Here is a 23,742-nt window from a genome sequence, read left to right on the forward strand (position 1 = left end):
ACTTGTTAAAAGAACAAGTTCCTTATCACTTGAGGGTACAGTTTTCCCTGGTTAAGTAAGCCCCATTGAATACATTGGGACTTGCTTCTGAGTAAACAAACATAGGATTGCACTATAAATATCTTTACAGGTTGTATAAATAATAAACATATTTGATAGTCATGCTTATATAAATATTTTGTCATACTGTGTCCCAATAAGTATCTGATTTCACACTATGGTTGTACAATACTTCCTTTACATTTTAAGTATGCCTTGGGGTGGTCATGGTTCTCCATTGTTTTCATCCTGAGGGGCAGATAGGCTGAGAGATGGTGAGTAGCCCATGGTCACCCACTACACTTTATAGCTCATTTCCATTTTGAAAAATTAATTAAAACAATTTACATGCAGGCAAAATTTATTAAGTGGATTCACACAATACGTTTAAAGCACATCCAACTCACATTTAAAGCGCACAACGTCCCCTAAAGAATCCTGGGAAGTGTCGTTTCCCCTTCACAGTTATAGTTCTCACCACTCTTAACAAACTGCAGTTCCCATGATTCTGTAGTGGGATTCATGTGCTTCAAATGGGTGTTAAATGTGCTTTAAATGAATGGTGTGGATCTGCCCTAGGTATGATGTGCATTCAAGAGTGAATTGAAAAGAACAATTTTAAAAGATACTTCTTACTCTTACTCATTTCTCAGACCTCTTTCTGAAGTGAAGGGTCAAATCTGTAAAGCAGTTTGGAGCAGCCATGTTAAAAGATAAGGGCAGGGCATTCCAGGCAGGGGGTTGCCAACCCTGTTTGGATATAGATGTCTTTGTAGAGGAATCCTAGTCAAGGTTTACCAACAGCACAAACCAAACTATATCTACTAGAAGTCAGTCTTCGTGAGTTCTATGGGGCTTAATCCCTTAGTGTGTTTAGAATTGCAGCCTTCAGGAGCATTCATCTTTACTCCCCAAAGCTCCCATCTAACATCTCCACAACACTAAGCTCCTTTGTCCCTACAGTGACCTTCTGATGACTGGCCTGGCCTGAAGGCACTTAACCCTTCTTGCTGAAAACAAGTAGGCTAGATTAAATGTTCGCTACCCAGGCTCCATCTTTTAGCTAATTTCCAATCAGATTTTTTTTAATTGTATGCTCCAAGCAGTTGTGATTGATGCTTAATGTATCATGCTTAATGATATCACTAGGGTCCACCCTGTGACATCACTAGGGCCCGCCCCTCAATTCTCAGGTTTTGGGTTGCTTCTGACCTGGCAACCCTAGAAGCAATAGATGACCTCAACAGGTGGGAAGGGTCATGAATGTCTCTTGTAGCCAAGACATTTAGCTACAGGGCAGATAGAGATGGTCTGAATCAATGTGGTCTTTGCACAGGATTCAGTGTTTCTGGGATGTCGATAGGGGCTGGGCTGATGGGGAAGGATGAAAATATGTGTAAAATATGCCTGTTCTATGTCATCTCAATGGTAGGGTAAGCATTGCTTCTGTAGAAGTTGTAAAAGGTGCAAAATTGCTTCTGGTGAATGGGAAACTTGCGTGCCATTCTTCCTCCATCATTCCCACTGCCCTACTACACAGATGCTATTTCCCCCCTGATGTTCACAGGACCTCTGTTCATAGTGTTATGGGATAATGCAGCTGTCATGTGCTGGTATTTGCTCCCATACAATGCATCAGAACAGAGCCATTATACTGTTTGGTTTCAATTAGAAATGCATTTCTGTTTCTCTTCTTCCATCACCTCCCTTGCAAGAAGGTCCTCTACTCTCAGGTATTTTAGCATGTGTTTTAACTTGTTTTAAATTTTTTAATTGTGTTTTTAATTGTTTTTAAAATATGTGTTTTAAATTGTATATTTGTTTTAATGTTTTTGGCTGCTGTAAACTGCCCAGACAGCTTTGGCTATGGGGCGGTATACAAGTGCAATCAATCAATCAATCAATAAATAAATGAGGCAGCTATTTTTTATTATTTGAATAATCAGTTATTAGTGGATCAGATATGGATGAAGTATATTGCTACAGCCATGTTTGTTATGTATGATTTACACTGTTTAACAACATATCTTATGATGTTCTTAATTTTGTTATGCTTGGGGGAGGAGCGTTGTTTGGTTTCAAGCATTTAGTCATGGCTGCTTGTATTTTGAACTTTGAAAAAATTAATACAAAGGAATTAAAAAAACAAAAAGAAAGCATTTTCAAAATGATGTGGAAATCAAATCTATCCCACAGTAATTTGATTTGTAGGAAATGGAGAGAAAAGCATTGCAAAACAGAATGCCTTGAAGTGCATTGTAATTACTTACATGTGCAAACACCATTGTCTTAGGCATACAGTTAATAATAACAGCAATAATAATTTTATGCCCTTATATAGGGACATTCATTCCAGAAGCTTGAGGCTTGTGGCAAACATTCATTAATTAGGCCTCAAAATATACATGGAGAAGTACAGAGCTAATATCCATTTTTACAACCGAAATGCCAAGGAACTACAGTCTAGGACTCAAGATTATACTGGAGTTAGTGTCCGACACAGATAAGTTTGGAGCAAAGTACTGAGCTGGAAACAGCTTACCCTGTACTTAGGTATATGATCATGTTGTAGAATTTGGAGCTGCACACCCCGAAAGCTGCATTATGACTGAGTAATCTGGTATTTGCTGTGAAAGTTTGGAGCATCAAGTAAAGCAGCAATAATCATAACTCCACCATGAAGCTGCATTAAACAAACCTCAGTCTGAAAGATGAAGCAAAACTTATATAATGGCCGATTAATTTGCTATTAGTGTTTTTGAAACATGAAACCCAGTGTCATTCCCATAGGCTATGAATGGGTGCTAAAATATTTCAGACAGCTCCAGCAAACGACTTAATCTAATCACATGTTCATTCTCAAAGCAAAAAAAAAAGCTTTATATAGGGTGTATGTGTGTCACACCCTTATCTTTTGTTGTATTAGTTGATGTTTCTTGATGTTGGATTAATTGATATTATGTTTTGGATTGTTACTGTATTTTATTATGTTGCTGTAAGTCGCCTAGAGTGTCCGTGAATTCAGACAGATAGGCGACTAACAAATAACATTTTATTATTATATTATTATTATCTACAACCCTTAAAGCCAGCTTTTCTTCTTTGTCTCTTATTTACCACTGTATACTTGTTTACAAAACCAGAAGCAGCACTCTAGATTCTATGAAGATAAGAATCCTGTTTTGCAGCCAAGGAAGCCAACATTCTATGCTTACAAATAAATTGGGACAAAGTAACTTGCTCTCACAAAATCATTCAGCTTCCAAGAGTCAATTTTCCAAAGCATGTAGGGCAATCGAATGGCCCCAAGAAGAAATGTAAGGAAGATATGGAAATGAAGATTAGTCAGATGGCAGACTTTCAGGGAGTAGAGAACAATAGCCATGGAAAATATAGATATAGGACTGGTTCACATGGAACAGAAACTATGGTTTGATAATCTTTAGGCTTGTGTGCTCCCTCTTCCCCCGTCTTGCATAAATAATCCATTACATGATTTGCTAACCAGTTTCCTTGTTTGGTCTTACACATCAGTCACAAACCATTAGAATTAGAAAATACAGTTCGAAGTGGGCTTCGAATTTTGGTATGAAGAAAAAGTGCCAACCCTAGTTTGCCCTAAACTGAAAAGTCAGAAAGGATATAGGAGCACATGAGAGAAGCAGAGCTTGGAAGTAACTAGTTACAAGTAACGAATTACTTGTAATTCATTACTTTTTTGAGTAATGAGTGGGTAATTCCTTTACATTTTGATTGTAATAGAACTAGGAGTAATTTTACTACTTTTGTGGAGTAATTGTAACATTTCCAGAATTACTTTTGGGCATTACTTGGGGGGGAAGCAATCTGCTCCTCTGATTTGTGGATGAAAATCATGTGCCTCAAACTGGGCTTCTGTGCAGTGTTGCTCTTTCCTCATGCTCTGTGGATGGGTAGGAGGCGATGAGGGAGGAGGCGGAGAGTGAGACGGGGTGGAGTGGAGAAAACAATTATTTAAAAAAACGGATAGTGGTGGTGAAGAATGGAGGGCAAGAACATGGATAAAGGAGGAGAAGGAGGCAGCAGCAGAATGGAGATAAATAATAAAATAATAATAAATAAAATTTTATTTTTGAGTCGCCTATCTGGCCGAATTAACGGCCACTCTAGGCGACGTACACTAACGCAATAAAATACAATGTAAAACCAATACAACCATACTCAATAATTAAACTAGCCACCACTCTTGCATTTACTCAGCAGCATAAAAACTAACCCACCCCAGAGATCCCGTAGGCCTGCCTGAACAGCCAGGTCTTCAAGGCTCGGCGGAAACCTATCAAGGAGGGGGCATGGCGAAGGTCGAAAGGAAGGGAATTCCAGAGGGTGGGGGCCACAATCGAAAATGCCCTCTCTCTGGTCCGTACCAACCTAGCTGTTTTAACTGGCGGGACCGAGAGAAGGTCTTGTGTGGAGGTGAAAGATGACAGTGAAAGAACAGTGGAGGTGAAAGATGACGTTTGTGTGTGTGTTTGCACTTGGCACACAAAGTGACCTCTACCACCCTCTGTGGCTACTGTGCTGCATTTGCAGTATTTTAACTTTTTTGCATCTCGGGGGAAAATGTTTGCTTGGTGAGTGTCCCTTAGTTGGTGTCAGGGCAGGGTCTGGAAGGTGGTTAAATGAGAGAGATTACGCTTTCTGGCTGAGGGGGGTTGCACTTGGTTTGATGTGCAAAGATCTGAGTAGTGGCCTCAGCCTCCCTCCCCACCACCCTGACCAGCGGAGAGACCATCATTGCTATCTTATGAATAAAAATAATTATTCTACTACCTCTGTATGTGTTTGTTTATTTTTAATGTTGTTTTAGGCTACTTAGATGTGCAGCAGCCAAGCCCAGCACCTTGTAGGCAATTTTTTTAAAGTAACTGAAATGTAATTGTAGTGATTACTTTGGAGGAAAAGTAAAATAATCAGTTACTTTCAGAGCAATTGTAATTGTAACGGTAATTACTACTTTTTTGGGCCATGTAACTGTAACTGTAATTTATTACTTTTTAAAAGTAATCTTCCAAGCTCTAGAGAGAAGACAGGGAGAGACAGAAAGGCATTTGCAAGTCTGAGACTTGAATCATGCCGCAAAAGTCATTGTTGCTCAGAGTACTAATACTTTAGACATTCTAATCCTTTCACTAGATCAACATTAATCAGAATGTTGCACACATTTTTAAGCTTTTTTCCAAGTAAAAGAGCTAGAAATACTTCTAAAACGAAGTTAAGTTTTTCAGGATAAAATTTGAAATCTTCGGTACCTAGGTTAAGCTGAATGCCTAGTTTATGATACATTTTTATCCTAGCTATCTAAGGTGTTATGGGAGAAAAAGCTATGGTAGGTTATGTTAATCAGGGCCAGCCTTACCATTAGACAGAGTGAGGTGGCTGCCAGAGGCAGCAAGTGCTGGAGCATTGTGTGGCAATTGCAACGGCCCCCTTTGCCCTTTGTTGGAGATAAGAACTCTTTGTGTCACATGGCCTGCCCTGGACCCTCTAAGCTCAGCCTGCTGTCCTATTGCTGGTGTTGAAGTAAGATTCATCTGCAGTCCAGCTGTTTTCCACATATGAAATGAGAGTGCCACCTTGTCCTTTGCCTTAGGCAGCAAAACGTCTTGGGCCAGGCCCTGATGTTAAACTGTTATTAGAATGGAGAGCCTATGGTAATCTAAATCCCATGTTACCGAATTTCCATACGTTTCCAGCCAAACAGTGCATGTTTCTAAATGCCATGGAAACTGATAAAACATGTCTCAGAAGGCAAAACTATAAAGCTGGAAGGCCCCAACCATAATCCAGCTAGAATTACAGGCCATATAAAAGTTTAGATCCTCAGCAGATCCACCAACAACAATGCAGCAAGTCCATCATCAGAACCAATAGACTAGAATTGTTAAACAACTCAGCAGTTCAGTGCTCTCTTTTGCCCTTCCTGACCACAACCACTGGGGCCTAAATCCTTTTTCTTGTCATTTGAACCCATGTACAAACTCATGTAAGACCCACTGGCTTGGGGTGGTGGTGTTCGGTAAGCTTTTCTTTAAACACACACACACACATACCAGTGTTCCAGCATGTCTTACAGAAGAACCCATTCTGGTGTTCCCCCTTCCACGTCATGATCCTGGGATCAGACTTTTTTTCAGGGGATGTGGCTGGGAGTTCAGATGGGGAGAAGAAACTGTCCTCAGGGCTATCTCCAGATGTACATACTGAACCAGAGACACTGCCTTGAGAAGCTTGGGGTGCCCTCTTCTGAGGACTCTGGTTCAGAAGTCCTAGCAGAACCAGCTTCCTCTGCTCTGTTGGGACATGACTGCCAAAGTGCGCCTTTAAATGAAGAGCTTTCTCTCACAAAAAGTGGAGGTGTCTAATAAAACAAGTTGCAGCTCCTGTTTAAGGCTCAGTCTGAGGATTACTGCTGGTAGAACAACATTTGAATTTTGCCTTTATAGAGCCTCCAGTGTGAGCACAGAGCTGTCCAGAGTGCCATTGAAGCCTTGCCTCTCTACAGTTAAGGCCATCATTCAAAAAAGAATATCTGCCCATGTTTGTGCTCTGTGCATTTGGATGCTAGCTATCATTGTTTCGCTAACACAGAGAGTGATTACTCATTTGTACTGCATTAAATTACTGCATTTGTACTGTTGGAGGCAGTATGCTTCTGAATACCAGTTGCTGGAAAGTGCAGGAGGGGAGAGTGCTCTTGTGCTGAGGCCCTGCTTGTGGGCTTCCAGTAGACATGTGCTTGGTCACTGTGAGAAAAGGATCCTGGGCTAGATGGGCCACTGGCCTCATACAGCAGGCTCTTCTTATGTTAAATTGAAGACTTCTGATGTAAGGATTTGATCAGGCAGCAAGCTTCTGTGTAATTCTGTGTAATTATTTTATGTTTTCAGTTTTTTTACCCTAACAATAAAACTGTTACAAAAATCACATATTGCAGAGAGGTGGGAAGTGCTGGAAGAGAAAGAGTATAGATAATCACTGGTAGATCAGAGTTTATAGAGGAAAAGAATGCAGGAGCACATTAAATTTACCATAAACAAGGAGTTTCATACCACATCAGTGACTGCTACTATAATTCATTTGTCATATAAATTATGTCCATAGGGAAGTTTCATAAAATTAATTAGGCCAGAGACAGGGGAAAAACAAATCAAAAATTTCTCAAAGCTGCAACAGATACAGGTTCTAGACAGAACAGCATCCACAAGATCAGTCAAAATACTTCTTCCATTCCCATGAGGCTAGCATCCTCATACAAAGAATTTTCCTGGCCTTATCAAACTTGAAGGAAATTATACTGGTTGCACTCAAGGACCCAGTTATATTGAAACTTCAAAACTGAAAGCAACACAGCACTGTATGAATTACAAATTGAATGTATTAAAAAAATCTTGAAATGCAATTGGTTAGGTTATACATTTAATAGAGCAAAGCAGATTTATCCCTTTATTTCAGACCACTGCCCAACTCTTGCCATCACTAATCCATATATTTCTCATACTTCACTCTAAATGAAAATAGGTTGGTACATGCATGTTAGTCTTCGGACTGTGACTGTAAAATATACTCTTACTAATGCTGCTTCATATAGTCAAACATATCACCCTTATCCGCTACTGAATTTAATACCAACTATGTGTAAGTTACATTTGGACATTAAACTCCCTTGTTATCCTTGCCTCTGTTGTCTCCTGCTCCCATTTCTGTGTTATCTCTTGCTATACCAAAATGCAGATTATAAGCACTTTGAGACAGGGACCTGGCTTTTTTTTTTTTTTTTTGCTTGTGTTACTCTGTAAATCTCAGGAGTCATACCTCTACATCCAATGCATCCTCAATATTTTTTCTAATAGCTCCAAATATAACTCTGCCGTATTTCAGTCTCTTGCAGCATCCCTGAAATGAGTCCTTTTAAAACAGGGTCTAAATGACATGCCAAATCTCACAAGGTGATTGTGTGAAGCTGACAAATGTCAACAGCAGAATGGTTTTATTCTGCCAAACTCCTTTTGTTCCTGATTTAATATCAGTTTGAACCCAGCTCTCTTCAGGTGAACAGCTATTACGTTTTCCTGCAGACTTGAGGTTTAGGGTGCTAAGAGGTTCTGAAGGTACACAAATGTCAGCTATTCAACTCTCTCCAACTGGATATGGTAAAGAATGAGTTGCCAAAGGATTTTCTGTTGTGAATCAACAGGTGGTTTGGCAATGAGACTAATAGTTGCTTGTGGCTTTTCACTTTTAGTTCCAGAAAAGGGGTGAGGGAGACAATACCTCTTAAATGCTGTGTTTCAAGCCAACTGTACAGAAAGGAAGGTTTCATTCCAGCCAACTCGCCCTGTCTCTTGCGACATGGAAGGAATATTCCAGCTGATGCTACTCTCCCCTTCAAGCTACAAGGGTACCGGTTTGGGAACAAAGAGAAAAAGAAGAGAAAGTAAGAACATTATGGAACACAATTTGTTTTGCATTAATTACAAACAAATATAATTGCTGCATGTGGTGAAGCATGGTAAATGTACTTCACCGCTGCCATATACAATTTAATTGCTTATAGGTATTGATCAATATTTGTCATCCAACAGACAGTAGAAACATCCTAGCTCTCACATCAAATGCTCAACTTGTAATTTATTCTACATTATGGACAAAGAACTTAAAAAAAATAAAAACCCAATATTCTAAAAGAGGAAAAGGAAAACTATAGGCTTATGGGGAAATCTACACAACAAATATGTATAAAGGCAAATATAGTAATGAAGAATCACTTGGTACATGAAAACAATTTCTTGAAATGCCATTAAATTTACCATGTCTCTTATGGACAGGATGCTATGCCCTTCTGCTCAGTCCTTATCTTCTAAGCTTAGGAAAAACTACTATTTGAAAATCTATAGTACTTATCAATCTTTTCAGAAATCTCTTCAATATTTGGATTTTTTAAAAGTATGCGGCTATTTTTAATTACCTAAACAATGGTAATGCTTATTTCATATTCTATAAAATATTTAACATTATCCTAATGCACCTAATTTTATCCTTCAGAGAGATTGTGTGTTCTTTAAAGCAAGTGCTAAATCTCTTAGAAATTTCAATGAAAACCCTTTGGGAAAATCCAACCACATGTGCCTATCACACCTCACAGGAACTAACAGCTGTTAATACAGCAACTACATATAAAACAAAGCCTATGGAATAGCTGAAGATCTTATGAAGTCTGAAGGATTTTTTAAATTTCAGGCAATTTTGTAACTAATTATGTCTAAGTAATTATGGTTCAGCAGCCTCCCTGACTGAGCTGGTAGAGGTGGTCTCTGGCGTGGTAATGGAGAACCCTAGAACTATTGCACTGGGGGACTTCAATGTCCATGATGAGGCTGCTTGTGCTGGTGTGGTTGGGGATTTCATAGTCTCCATGGCAACCATGGGGCTGTCTCAAGTGGTCACCAGCCTGACTCATAGACCCTTGATTTGATTTTTGCCCCTGGTTGCAAGCTGATGGTCTAGAAATGGGGGGTGGAGTTCTGTGACCCAACTGTCATGGTCAGATAACTTCCTGGTGAAGTTTGGGCTAATGGTACCAATTTCTCCCTTAGGGATGGGGGACGCATTATGATGGTTCACCCCTGGAGACTTATGGACTACAATGAAATCCTGAATGCGCTGGGGGATTTTCAGTGAACAGAGCTGGCACTCCTGCTGAGGCCCTTGTTTAGGTGTGAAATGGCGAGATTCAGAGGGCCATAGACACAATCGCTCCCGAGTGCCCTGTCCGACACTGTACAGCACAATTCGCTTCCTAGGGAACTACATGTGAAAAAACAGACTGAATGGCAGCCAGAGGTGGTGGAAGTCTCACTGCAAAGATGACTGAACATGTGATAGAGTACGTAATCACGCCTTCTGGTGGCAGTGAAAGCAGCGAAGAAAATTTTACTTCACTGCATCTCGAGTAATCACCCAGCAGAGCTCTTCAGGGTGGTGTGTAGACTGCTGACACCTATATCTGGAATGGAGCCCAGGACACCTCAAGAGACCTTCTATGAGTTGCTTGCTAGGTACTTTGAGGACAAAGTCATTCATCTTCATTGTGAGGTAGATGCCATGATTGAGATGAGGTTTTCAATTTTCCATCAAGCCATGTCTTGTGGGATCAGTTTCAGTTTTTGCAGCCTGATGATGTTGATAGGGTGCGTCCAAGTATTCACCCAATGATGTACCTTGCCTTTCATGGCTAATTAAAGCTAATTGGGGGCATGACTTGGTGGATTCAGGGTGTGCTGAACATGTCTTTGCATTAGGGGATGGCACCGGCCACCTTGAAGGAGACAATTATGCAGCCACTCATGAAAAAATGCACCCTGGGCCTAATAGTATTTAGTACTTAATGGTATTTCCCTGTCGGAAATATCCCATTTTGGGGCAAGGCATTCAAGAGAGTTGTGGTGATGCAGCTCCAGGCATCCCTGGAAACTAATTATCCAAACCCATTCTAATCTGGGTTCAGACCCAGGTTCAGGACTGAATCTGCTTTGGTCGCCCTGATGGATGACTTCTGTTGGAAGAGAGATGGGCAGAGGGCAACTCTGTTGCTCTTACTGGATCTCTCACTGGCTTTACATACCACTGACCGTGGTATCCTTCTGGGCTGACTACAGGAGATGGGTACTGGGGGCACTGTTCTGCATTGGTTCTGGTCTTATTTCCAGATCTTTGGTTGGTCTGGAGGAACAGTTCTAGAAGGTAGCATTGGATGAGTGCTTCTTGGATGAGTACAATATCTTGGAGAGGAGCTCAGGTCTCCTGCTCCCCTGGTGCATTCACTATAGCTGCCCAATTTCCCTGCTTTTTAAAGTTTGATAAAAATATCTGTTGGCTATAGGTACGTTCTTAAACTGCAAGGTTTTTTGCTTATTAGTGAATTTCCCTGCTTTTTAGTCTGGGAGGTAAGAAATGGGATCCTGCGCAAGTTTGCTGAGAATGGATTGATCATTTGCATGCTTATTGAGTTCAGTGGGATTTACTCCCCTGCAATCATGCTTAGGATAGGTGAAACTAACCACAGGGGATGGGGAGGGGAGGAGGGAGAAGGTGGGGGGAGGGCAAGTTTGATCATTTGCATGTTTATTGAGTTCAGTGGGATTTCCTCCCATGCAATCATGCTTAGAATAGGTAAAACTGACCACGGGGCGGGAGGCCTGGAGTGGGCGGGGGGGAGGAAAAAGGAAGGGGGAAGGAGAGGAAGAAGGGAGGAGGAAGGGAGAGCAGAGGGGAAAGAGGGAAAAGGCAGGTCTGATCATTGCATGCTTATTGAGTTCAGTGGGATTTACTCCTGTTCAGTGGGATTTACTCCTGTGGGAATAGGATAGGTAAAACTGACCATGGGGAAGGAGGAGGGGAGAGTAGAAGGAAGGAGGAAGGGGGAGAGTAGAAGGAAGGAAGAAGGGGGAGGGGAGCAGAAAGGAGGGAGGGGAAGGAGAGGACTGGAAGGGGAGGGAGGAGGGGTGAAGGAAGGGGGAGGGAAGGGGCAAAAGGGAGGTGATGAGAGAGGAGGAGGAGGAGGAAATGACAAGTTTGATCATTTGCATGCTTATTGAGTTCAATGAGATTTACTCCCATGCAATCATGCTTGAAAATGACATGGACTGCCTTCAGGTGGATTTTGACTTATGGTAACCGTATGAATAGGATTTTCATGGTAAGTGCTATTCAGAGGGGGTTTACCATTGCCTTCCTCTGAGGCTGAGAGGCAGTGACTGGCCCAAGGTCACCCAGTGAGCTTCATGGCTGTGTGGTGATTCGAACCCTGGTCTCCCAGTTTGTAGTCCTAGGATAGGTAAAACTGACCATGGGGGAAGAGGAAGGAGAGGGCAGAGGGGAGGAGGAGACTGTAAGGGGAGGGGGAGGAGAAGGGGAGGAGAAGGGGAGGGGGAGGAGAAGGGAGGGCTGAAGGAAGGGGAAGGGAGGAGGCAAGAGGGAGGGGATAGGAGGGAGGAGAAGAGGAGGGCAGGTTTGATCATTTGCATACTTGTTGAGTTCAGTGGGATTTACACCTGTGCAGTCATGCTTATGATAGGTGAAACTAACCTGGGAAAGCAGCAGGGAGGAGGGGGAGGGGCAGGGAGGGGGAGGGAAGGAGACTGGATGGGTGGGCACTGGGCAGAGGGGAAGCCCTTTTTGTTTCCACCTTTTTATACTATAACAGGCATATGTAGCCTCCCACCCAAATGTAAACCAAAGCTGTTTCTGGCCACATCCACACCAGACCTTTATTTCACTTAGACAGTCATGGCTTCTCCCAAAGAATCCCAGGAAGTGAAGTTAGTGAAGGGTGCTGAGAGTTGCTTGGAGATGCCCTGTTCCCCTCACAGAACTTCAATCAGAGAGGCTGACTGTTTAAACCACTCTAGCCACTGGAGCTCTGTCAGGGGAATAGGAGTCTCCTCTGGCATGGGTGTGGCCCCCTGATTAGCCAAGCAGCTGTGAGTCTGGCTTTTAGAACACTGACAGTTGGTTCTTACTAAGCATGCCCGACATTATCATTGATTTCAATGCTAAATGTCTTAAAATAATTAAAATCAGCCAGGCATTTTTTAAACTTTTAAACTGCAGATGATGGTCAGTGTATGGGGCAAGGTCAGTAACAGGATTACAGGTACTCTGTGAACATGGCTGATTTTTAATGAATTTCAACAAGTTATGAGAACTCTGACAGAAAAAAGTCCAAAAGGAGTCTGGTGTTTCTCTCTCTCTTTTTACACTTTGAACTGTCGATTCTCTCAGACTGTTTTGTGTATCACCATGAAAATTGAGAGGGTTGTTAAGCCAGCGTTTCTGAGTTCAGGACTGTAAGTTTTGTAAGGTTTTGTTTTGAAATGAGCTTATGGGAAGCATCATAATGGCATGGGGGGTATTTTCAATTCAACATTGCGGAATGCAAAAAATCCATGCTGACTATAGCATACAGCCACTCTCATGGCTGTATAATTGTCCATCTTTCAAGATGTAGTCTTGATTGCAGATGTTGCCACCACTCACCATATGCTCAGAGGCACACATTACCAAATCCTTCCAAGCTACACGGGAAGTGGATTGGACTGTGAAAAACCAACCCAAAGTGTGCTTGCATTTTTACAGATTTGTAGGGCAGTACAATATCTCAGAGAGGAGGTCAGGTCTCCTGCTCCCCTGGTGCATTCACTATATCTGTCCAGTTTCCCTGCTTTTTAATTTTGATAGAAATATCTGTTGGCTATAGGTATGTTCTTAAACTGCAAAGTGGTGTTGTTGTTTTTTTGCCTATTAGTGAATATAATACCTTGCTTGTGGGAAATGTGGTGGCTGCCAATTTGCTACTGGCTCATGTTCAAGGTTTTGAAACTAACATATAAGGTCTATACAGCTCAGGACCAGGTTACTTGAGAGACTGCCTTATCCCTTATATACCCAGTAGGTCACTGCACTCCATGGGAGAGTTTCTGCTGCAAGTTCCAAAGGTCTTAGAAGTCCATTCCACAGGGCTTTCAGCAAGGCTGAACCTGTTCTGTGGAATAACATTTCTGTTGAGATATTACAGGTGCCCACTATCTGCAGTTTCTGCAAACAACTGAAGACATTTTTGTTTTGATGGGCTTTCCCAGCTGGATAAATAGGTCTCTGCCACAGATGTCTATTTTTAAAAATTATTTGTTGTATTTTTCTGTGTTTTTATCTTTATAAAGCTGTTTTTATTGTATATCACCTTGAGACAAATGTAGGTCGATTAATAAATTTATGACGACAACAACAGCAATTATAGCTGACAGCCACATGACTCCAAAAGGCAAGTAGTAATAACTATAAATGTTTCTCCTGGTAGAGGTTGTATGGGTCCATTCATGAACTATGACAGTTGCAGCTCCTAGATCATGATTAGAAAGGAGTACCTCTTCAAGGGCAAACTAGATGATCATAGAATCATAGAATAGTAGAGTTGGAAGGGGCCTATAAGGTCATCAAGCCCAACCTCCTGCTCAATGCAGGAATCCAAATCAAAGCATTCCCGACAGATGGCTGTCCAGCTGCCTCTTGAATGCCTCCAGTGTCAGAGAGCCCACTACCTCGCTAGGTAATTGATTCCATTGTCGTATGGCTCTAACAGGTAGGAAGTTTTTCCTGATGTCCAGTCGAAATCTGGCTTCCTGCAACTTGAGCCCATTATTCCATGTCCTGCAAGAGATCCCGGCCCTCCTCTATGTGACAACCTTTCATGTACTTGAATAGTGCTATCATATCTCCCCTCAGTCTTCTCTTCTCCAGGCTAAATATGCCCAGTTCTTTCAGTCTCTCCTCATAGGGCTTTGTTTCCAGTCCCCTGATCATCTTTGTTGCCCTCCTCTGAACCCATTCCAGTTTGTCTGATAGATAAAATGCAAGACTGTATATGTACTGCAGGAGTTGACAGAATGCACAAGAGGATCTCCACTGAAGACCTTAATGAACAGGCAGGCTCATGTCTTGCTTCTGTTCTTGGGAGAAAAGAGGGGTTTAATGTGTTGTAGAATCTTTGAGGGTAAAGGGCCTCTCTGTTTTGGATAAACAGGTCTCTCAGAATCACATATACTGATAGTTGAAAATCTCTTCATATAACTCAAGAGGTGGGGAACCTTAGGCCAAGGCTCAAATGCAGTCCTCTATGCTTGTCTATCTGGCCCTTGGAACTCTCCTGAGGCCACACCTCCTCTTCTCAGGCCACACCTCTCATAGGCTCTGCTTCACACTCCCAAGTGTTGAAATGTGTCTCCTGGCTGGAATGTGTCCTTTGATAGTGTCCCTTGTGTGTCCAAATGGACAGAGAGGAGCATGTGAGTGTGTGCAGCAACTATTCTATTGTATACAAAGGTAAAATTCACATTTCTTGCTCCACCCACATTTGTCTCCAACATGTGGTCCTTGGAAGGTTGCCCAGAATGCAGCCCTTGAGCTGAAAAAGGTCCTGCATCCCTGACATGTGAAAATCCCACTGAAGTGCTGAAGTAGATGGGGGAGTGCAGTGACGCTGCTATGCTTGCTCTCCTCACAATTAAAAATTCTAGGTCATTGGATTTTCTCCACTGTATCTGCAGAAAAGCTATAACTTTACCACATTTTGTTTTGAAAGGTTGTCTAAAAGATTATTAGAATTTAGGAATTTGTTCCTACATCATAAGAGGTTAAAAATTGCTATTTAGTTTAGCTGAATAGAAAAATAATAAATATTATGTTGTTCTTGCTCAAGAGAGCCACCTATTTCTAAATAGCATCTATATTACTGGCTTGGCTATACATTTATTTATTTAATTAATTAATTTGTATCCCGCCCTTCCTCCCAGCAGGAGCCCAGGGCGGCAAACAAAGCACTAAAACACTTTAAAACATCATAAAAACAGATCTTAAAATATATTAAAACAAAACAGCATTAAAAACATTTTAAAAAACAACCTTAAAAAGGGTTAAAATATTATTAAAAAACATATTAAGCAATTCTAACACAGACACAGACTGGGATAGGTCTCAACTTAAAAGGCTTTTTGAAAGAGGAAAGTCTTCAAAAGGCGCCGAAAAGATAGCAGAGATGGTGCCTGCCTAATATTCAAAGGGAGGGAATTCCACAGGGTGGGTGCTGCCACACTAAAGGTCTGTTTCCTATATTGTGCAGAACGAACCTCCTGATAAGATGGTATCTGCAGGAGGCTCTCACCACAGAGCACAGTGATCGACTTGGCATATAAGGGGTAAGACGGTCTTTCAGGTATCCTGGTCCCAAGCTGTATAGGGCTTTGTATGCCAAAACTAGAACCTTGAATTTGGCCTGGTAGCAAATGGGCAGCCAGTGCAATTCTTTCAGCCGCGGGGTGACATGTTGGCGATACCCTGCTCCAGTGAGCAGTCTCACTGCCACATTTTGCACCAGCTACAGCTTCCGGACCAACCTCAAGGGCAGCCCCACATAGAGCGCATTACAGTAATCCAGCCTAGAGGTTACCAGTGGGTGGACGACAGTGGTCAGGCTATCCCGGTCCAGAAACGGCTGCAGTTGTCTCACCAGCCAAAGCTGGTAAAAGGCACTCCTAGCCACGGAGGTCACCTGGGCCTCTAGTGACAAACATGGATCCAGGAGCACCCCCAAGCTACGGACCTGCTCTTTCAGAGGGAGTACGACTCCATCCAAAGTAGGCAACTGACCAATTATCTGAACTCCGGAACCACCAACCCACAGTGCCTCCATCTTGCTAGGATTCAGACTCAGTTTATTGGCCCTCATCCAGCCCACCACCGAGTCCAGGCAGCAGTCCAGGGCTTGCACGTCCTCTCCCGATTCAGATGTTATGGAGAAATAGAGTTGGGTATCATCAGCATACTGCTAACACCTTGCCCCAAATCTCTTGATGACCGCTTCCAAGAGCTTCATATAGATGTTAAACAGCATAGGAGACAAGATCTGTCTCCCCACAGCACAGCTGCCAGGAGGCCGAAAGACAGTCACCCAATGCAATTCTCTGAGAATGACCCTGGAGATAGGATTGGAACCACTGTAAAACAGTGCCTCCAATACCCATCTCACCAAGTCAACCCAGAAGGATACCATGGTCAATGGTATCAAAAGCCACTGAGAGATCAAGTAAGAACAACAGGGTCACACTCCCCCTGTCCTTCTCCCGATAAAGGTCATCCATCAGGGCGACCAAGGCTGATTCAGTCCCATAACCAGGCCTGAACCCAGACTGGGATGGGTCAAGATAATCTGTTTCATCCAAGAGTACTTGCAGTTGCTGCACCACAACCCTCTGAATCACCTTCCCTAAGAAGGCGGTATTTGCAACCAGTCGGTAGTTGTCACAAACCAATGGGTCCAGGGTGGGCTTTTTCAGGAGTGGTCGAATCACCGCCTCTTTCAAGGTGGCTGGAAGCACTCCCTCTCGCAATGATGCATTGACCATACCCTGGATCCACTCGGTCAGACCCCCTCGGCAAGTTTTAATAAGCCAAGAAGGTACATTTCTGAAAGTTTAAACTCCACAACACAAATCATCAAGCTCTCCATGCCTGCTGCTTATCAGTTTGTGAAAAGAACTGTTGTAGTTAATCCACAGAAGATTATATCTTCAATTCATCCTTTCCCGTTCACAGATGTGGACAGATCCTTGCATACTATCCTCAAAGAAGTGGATCCTAAGCTTTAAAAGATTTGCTGAATATTGGAGGCGTTGATTAGGCCTGTTCCATGAGTTTTGAGTATGCCTCAATATTGCCTCCGCATGGTTGCATTACAAGATTATGACTAGGGGTAGTAGACAAAGGCCAGGATACAAATAATATCTAAAATCATCATCATTTGATGCTCACAGCTGTGGTTGAGTTTATTATTTATTTATTTATTTATTACATTTATACCCTGCCTTTCTTTTCATGATAGAAACCCAAGGCGGCTTACATATGGTTCCCAGATGGTCTCCCATCCAGGCACTGACAAGACCTGACCCTGTTTAGCTTCAGCAGGGTGCTGGCCTCATGTGCCTTCACATCATAGCTGCAGGTACACTTCCCCCCAATAATCATAGATCTGCAAATTTTAAAAACGGGTTTGTATAATAAACCCTGTATCATATATCATGCAGTTCAGAGGCTAATGCGAACTACAACTGCAATGCAATTTTTAAAAAACAGTTTTGAGAATAAAAAGTAGGAGCAGAGAAGTAGTAGTGGGAGGTGCTGCTAAACTTTCCCCCCCATTGTAATTGCTTGCCCACACTGTTTTTCTTCATCCTGCTGAAAGGAGTGGGGAACCTGTGGCCCTCCAGAACCCACTGGATACCCATGTTCATTAGCACCTGCCAGCATGGTCAAAGATCAAGAATTATGAGAGTTGTGGTCCAGGAATATCAGGAGGACAACAACTGATGAATCTGGCAGTATCTGGCAGGGTTCAAAATTAGTGTTTGCCTGTATTCTGAAGATGGGGGGGGGAAGCAGAATGTGAGGTTCAACAACACAACACACTCCCCTGCTCACCACCCAGAATGCGGTCAGAATCTGGGCCTTCTATATGACACAACTAGCTTCAATCTGTATGTAAACATAATGTAGCACTGTGTTGAAACAGAGCCTTATCAGAGGAAAACACTGTTACCATCCTGTTTGATAATGGACTTTTTGTAGGATAGAGATTTATTTGAAATGCTTAAACTCCATCAAATAAACAACAGACCAAAAGACAGAAAGGAAACTGAAGGCAGGGAGGTGAAGCTATCTTCTAAGTGTTTTGTTTCTAAAGTGTTGCCAGTCATAAAAGGACTTGACATGCTAATATGTGTTCATTCAGACACTTATAGACATGCTAAGAGCATGATGGCTAGCAGGCACTGCATTTAAGTGCTGTTACTGAGGCCCCCAAATATTGACAATGTGCCAGATTCTAAGAAACTACTGATGTACGCAGCCGGCCTCTGCTCCAGACACCTATCAGACAGAATCTTTAAATGTCACAGATTAATTAATTTTCATGAAAGTCTGTGTGTGTGTGCATGCATATGCGTGCGTGTATGCTTAATAGTGGGAAATAAAAGGAAACATTCAAAATAATCCCCCCTGAATCTTTTATCTTTTTGAAAAACTATGGCCCAAAGACAAGATCTTAATTAAGGAGATACAGACTGATAATACCAGAGTTATTACGTGAGTGGGAACAATTACATCATTCTGCAGGGCAGAATGGAAATACACTTTGACCTTTGCCATTAGCCAGAGAACCAAAGACCAGGATGGGGGAAGATCAACCTGTCTCCATCTACTGGCCAGTTTACAACTCACCACTTTGTACTGGTACTGTCAAACTAGATCTCCCTCCTCTCCTTCTCTCTCTGTGCTCATCCCTTTGTATGCCTTGTCTTTTTAGTTTGTAAACCAAAGGGCAAAGAGAGAATCTCTCTCTTGATGCGAGTGAGTCACTTGGGGAGGGGGGGAGGCAATATGTGTCTCAAAAGAGAAATAAAAGTATAATAAATTTTAAAAAATCAATTTCTATGCATAGAGAGAATTGAGGACGTTACCTTTGCTGCACTTGGCTTTCAGATTTGAAAAACAAAAGGAAAAATAAAAGAGTGTGCACATTCAGATCTTTGCTGGAGAAGTGTCCAAAGCCTCTTGAAATGGGAACAACCCTTAAAGCATTAGGACAAAAAGACCTTTTGGTTTTGTTAGGGTCCCTATTTGGTATTAAGGTATATTATTTTACTTCAGATGCAGAATAATTATTGTTCTCCCATTGCTAACATTGAATTTTAGTATGTAAAAAACTTTCAAACTTGTTATAGAACAGTGTTTCCCAACCTTTATGAGTATGGGACCCCCTTTATAAGATGAAAAAAAAAATGTGGACCCCCCCCCATGCTAATTGTAATTTTAGCCTCTGTTAAGTGAAAAAATGGTGCACGGCAAAATCACATCTCCAAATATCCCTTTCCATAAAAAGCTTCCTGCAGACAAGGAGCTGTTGCATTCTTTTCTTAACGCAAAGGTTCATCAAATTGGCATCCCCTCCCCCCCCATAAACTGAAGATGCACAGCCCTGTCTCCCAACACCAGTGGCTTACAGTGTTGGAATAAAATCCAGGTTCAAATCCCCACCCAGCCATGAAGCCCACCATGAGCAACTTGGAGGAAAGGTGGGATATAAATGCAATAATAATTAAACAAATAAATACATTTCAGCTGCAGTATGTGGACCCCAGCCTCAGCCAACCCGCAGAGCTTTTTAAAAATAATAATAACGACAATAATTAATAATTAATAAAGAAGCAGCAATGTGGTAGTGGTGGGAATGCTAGAGGATGAAGCCAAAAGGGTGGACAGACCGAGGAGGGGGTTAGTGCTTTTAGGCCTTGGGGTGATCATCAGAACTGATGACTTGGTTAGCGTGTACTTGGGGAATGAGAGTGGAGCAGAAGACAGATCAGTGAACCCAACACACACACAAACACACCTGCCCCCTTCTATAAGCATCTGCAGGCATTCAGGCATTTGGGCATGTGGGAGGGGGGAACCCCTCAACTGCTGCAGCATCTTGGAGAGATTAGGGTGCAGATTCTAGGTGGAAGAAAGGGGGGATGCTGGCACACATACACCTAGCCCCAGAGATGGGGGGCAAACAAGTCCTGAGCTTCCCCACTACTCCTTGGTTCCATCTGGGCCAAAGGTGAGATCTGAGCAGCTTTGCAAATAAGAATAATTTTTAAAAGGAGATGGCAGTGAATCGGGAAGCAAGAAAGGCAGGCAGGCTGGCTGCCAGGAAGGAAAGGGGAAAGCAGCCTTTTCTTGCAGCCTTGCCCTCTCCCCTCGTTCTGAGTGAGGGCATCGTCAGCAGGGGCAGTGTGAGGAGACAGGAGTCAGTGATAGCAATTCCCTCTTCTTCCTGGAACCTCCACCTTCAGCCTCCTTTGGCATCTGCCACATGTTTTATAGGCAGATGCCTGCCCTCAGTGCACCTGAAATAATGCTCTGGCGCTTCAGCAAGTTCTCCCCTCTTGTTTGGAGCAAGGGGGAGGTGTCGTCTGCAGCGGCAGTGGGGAGCAGACAGCATTCAGAGAGTGAAGACTTTTAAAAAAATAATAATTCATTGCTTTACTGTTCATGGACCCCTCTGGATTACTTCACGGTCCCCAGGTTGGTAACCACTGTTATAGAATGGAATAATGCAAATTACAATCAAATAACAAATTGTGAAGCATTGCAAGAATAATCTCTGAAAGAGGGGATCTCTTTGAGCAATTTAATAATCATATTAAAAAAGCTTCGGTACCATATCTATAAAGAACATATGAACATAACTCAGGGAAATGTCATATTTTATGCTACCCCAGGTGGAAGACACCTAAGAACAGGAAAATGCATGGAATCTATTTACACCTTGCCACATCTGACAATCGCACACATATGTTATTTTGTGGTTTACTTCTATGTCACCTTTTGGCCAAAAAGGCCCCCAAGGCAGCTCATAAAAAATACATACAAATACCAAATAAAGAAAAGAACAACACAATTAACAAAAAATTGAGACAAAAAAATCTTAGCAACTAAAAGCTAAATACTTCCATCTTCCTGGTAAAGGGCAGTTCAGAGAAAGATGTCAGAAAGAACAGAGGTGAGGGGGCAAGGCAGATGGAAAGGCTTGCCCCTTGATGGTCCCTGCACGGTCTCACCCCTACAACACTGCCTCTCAGTTTGCAGCGTCTCCTTACAAGGGTTCAGGCAGGTAAAAAAATGTATAAAGCCAAATAAATGCATTGGCTATGATAATTGGCCACATTTTCTCCAGTGCAGATCCTATTTGTAAACATAGCAAAAGATTTACTCCTGCAAGTGGCTGCCCCTCCCATGCACTTTTAAAAACAGGATTGCTTTCTGAATGCAGTAAAAGTATCATATGTCATGATAACTCCATCACACATTTTGACTGAACACGGTGACACATCTAGCAGAGTGTAAGAAGAGATGTTCAACAACTGCTCCATTTTTACACTATTTAAATACTTCTGAAAAAAGTAACTTGATACGAACAGGGATGATGCATTTCCTTTAGGCTAACCCAATGTTTGAATAGAGGTCTGGGAAAGCTCAAAATGCTTCTCAAAATAAAATAAAAGAGCTATCTTGAAAGCTAACCATCTGTGAAGGGCAATTTCAACTGACCCTGGTGTACAATGGCACTAAAAGTAACTGCATCTTACCCACTGAGGGAGGATACAGGTTCAGTTAGACATACTGCCAGCTGTGAACAGTTTATACCCAGCAATTATATAGTTACACAAATGGAATAGATGTTTTATCTGTCTGTATACTGTAAATGTTTACATCAAATGTGATGCTGTAATAAGTGCCATCAAGGCAAGAAGGATTCTCTTCCCAATGGGGGAAAAATCAAATCCACATAGATTCACTTCAGTGTTCTTTGGGCATTGCATGATTTGGTGACAAACACCCATGTTAGTTTTCAAGACAAAAAAAACATAATGAATAACATTCAATTATTTATTTATTTATTATTTGATTTATATCCCGCCTTTCCTCCCGACAGGAGCCCAGGGCGGCTCTTATTTCCAGATTATCTTATTGACCAAGTTAGCACATAAGACTTGCTTTTTCTCTCTAACAACATTAGGAGCTAATATGAATGGCCTTAACAAATAATTTTTGTGCTATGGTCTTGGGCTCTAATTATAACAAAGTATCTGGTACTGCAATAATACTTTATTGGTATTATAGCCATTAAAACCATGGAAGCCAATGTGGTGCTCTCTAGATGTTGTTGGACTACAACTCCTCCTATCATTCCTGACAATTTAACATGCTGGCTGGGGCTAATGGGAGTTGGAATCCAACCTTCTAAAGAACCACAGATTCCCCATCTCTTGTCAAGAGAAACTGGTAAGGTTCTGAACAGAAGACAGTAAAGAAGATTGTCTGCTAGCTCCTTCCATATTCCATCTTAATACTACTATTGCTACTACTAGGGAAGCAACGATCAGTCAATGTCAGTTCTCTCAGTTTCTCATTTGTCTACTCTAAATTCAGTTCTCCACATTTTGTGAGTTTTTAAAAAAGAAATCCTCATCAAAATTCTTCTGCATTTTAGTGAGAATTTCTCCTAATAAATACATTTTGTATGCAGTTTTGTCTAATGTACACACTTTTGCCAGCAATTTATCCTAATATAATGCATTTTTGTATTTTATTTTCATCAATATATTCATTTTGTGCACCCTGTCCCCTAATATATGCATTTTGAAGGACAGCTGTGTTTTGGTTCTCATATTGTTCCAGAAAGTGCATATTTGAAAAATCTGGCTTTAAATACGAACTGAATCCAATTTCTCCTCCATCCCTAGCTACTACTGCAGCTTATTATCTTTACTTAATTTGTTACCCACCCTTAACCAGCAGGTGCCAGGACAGGTTGCAACAGTTCACAATTCAGTATTACAACAAATTACAACCAGATGCAGACATGAATGGCATGACTAATACCAACAGGCTTTTTTTCTCTCACCTTCCTCCTGTGTGTGTGTCTTTTAACATCTAGCCTGATAAAGAGTGTGGTGGATTCGAAAGCTGTGCACTATTTTCTGACATTTTTGTTGGCATAATAAAGGCAATGGCCTTATATAGTCTTTGGATATTTTTTTTAATGGGCTGATGAGTCTACCTTTACTCTTTGTGTAACTAAGATGGCTCCTTTGCGTCTACTTCCAGTTAACAAAGCCATTGTGCAACAGTGCAAAGACTCCTCTTCCCAGCATCACGTTTGGTAAAAGCTTCCACTGGAAGCACTTTGTGGTCTTATAACACTGAGACGTCAGACAATGCTTTATTTAAGCAAAAATCAGGGAGTACTGCTGCTCACAATATTTCCAATGAAATGTGCATGGAGCAGCAGAAAAAGAAACAGCTATAGAATAACATAAATCAGATTTCAAAGGGATCTCCTAGGTCATAAAAGCAACTTCCTTCACCACAGTGCAGAATTTTCCCTTCTACTGCCTAATCTCTATGTTGTGTCTGCCCTCATCAATGAGCCCATTCATGCCCCATAATCAGCTCTGATTAGTGTTGCTTCACATCAGACTCTTCCTTTTTCTTTTCTGTTTTGCT

General features: G+C 41.8%; 1 protein-coding gene across 20 annotated transcripts in view; it reads right to left on the reverse strand.

Annotated features, from left to right (window-relative positions):
• The window catches only part of ZBTB20 (zinc finger and BTB domain containing 20), a 798,165-nt gene that overhangs the window by 300,219 nt on the left and 474,204 nt on the right, over window positions 1–23,742 (reverse strand). For all 20 annotated transcript variants that reach the window (XR_009762877.1, XM_061628379.1, XM_061628375.1 and 17 more), the window contains one exon: window positions 8,353–8,471. The gene's annotated coding sequence lies outside the window, so the exon portion shown is untranslated. The remainder of the gene's footprint in view (window positions 1–8,352; window positions 8,472–23,742) is intronic.

This window comes from Rhineura floridana, chromosome 5 (assembly GCF_030035675.1).
Source record: "Rhineura floridana isolate rRhiFlo1 chromosome 5, rRhiFlo1.hap2, whole genome shotgun sequence".
Lineage (NCBI taxonomy): Eukaryota > Metazoa > Chordata > Lepidosauria > Squamata > Rhineuridae > Rhineura > Rhineura floridana.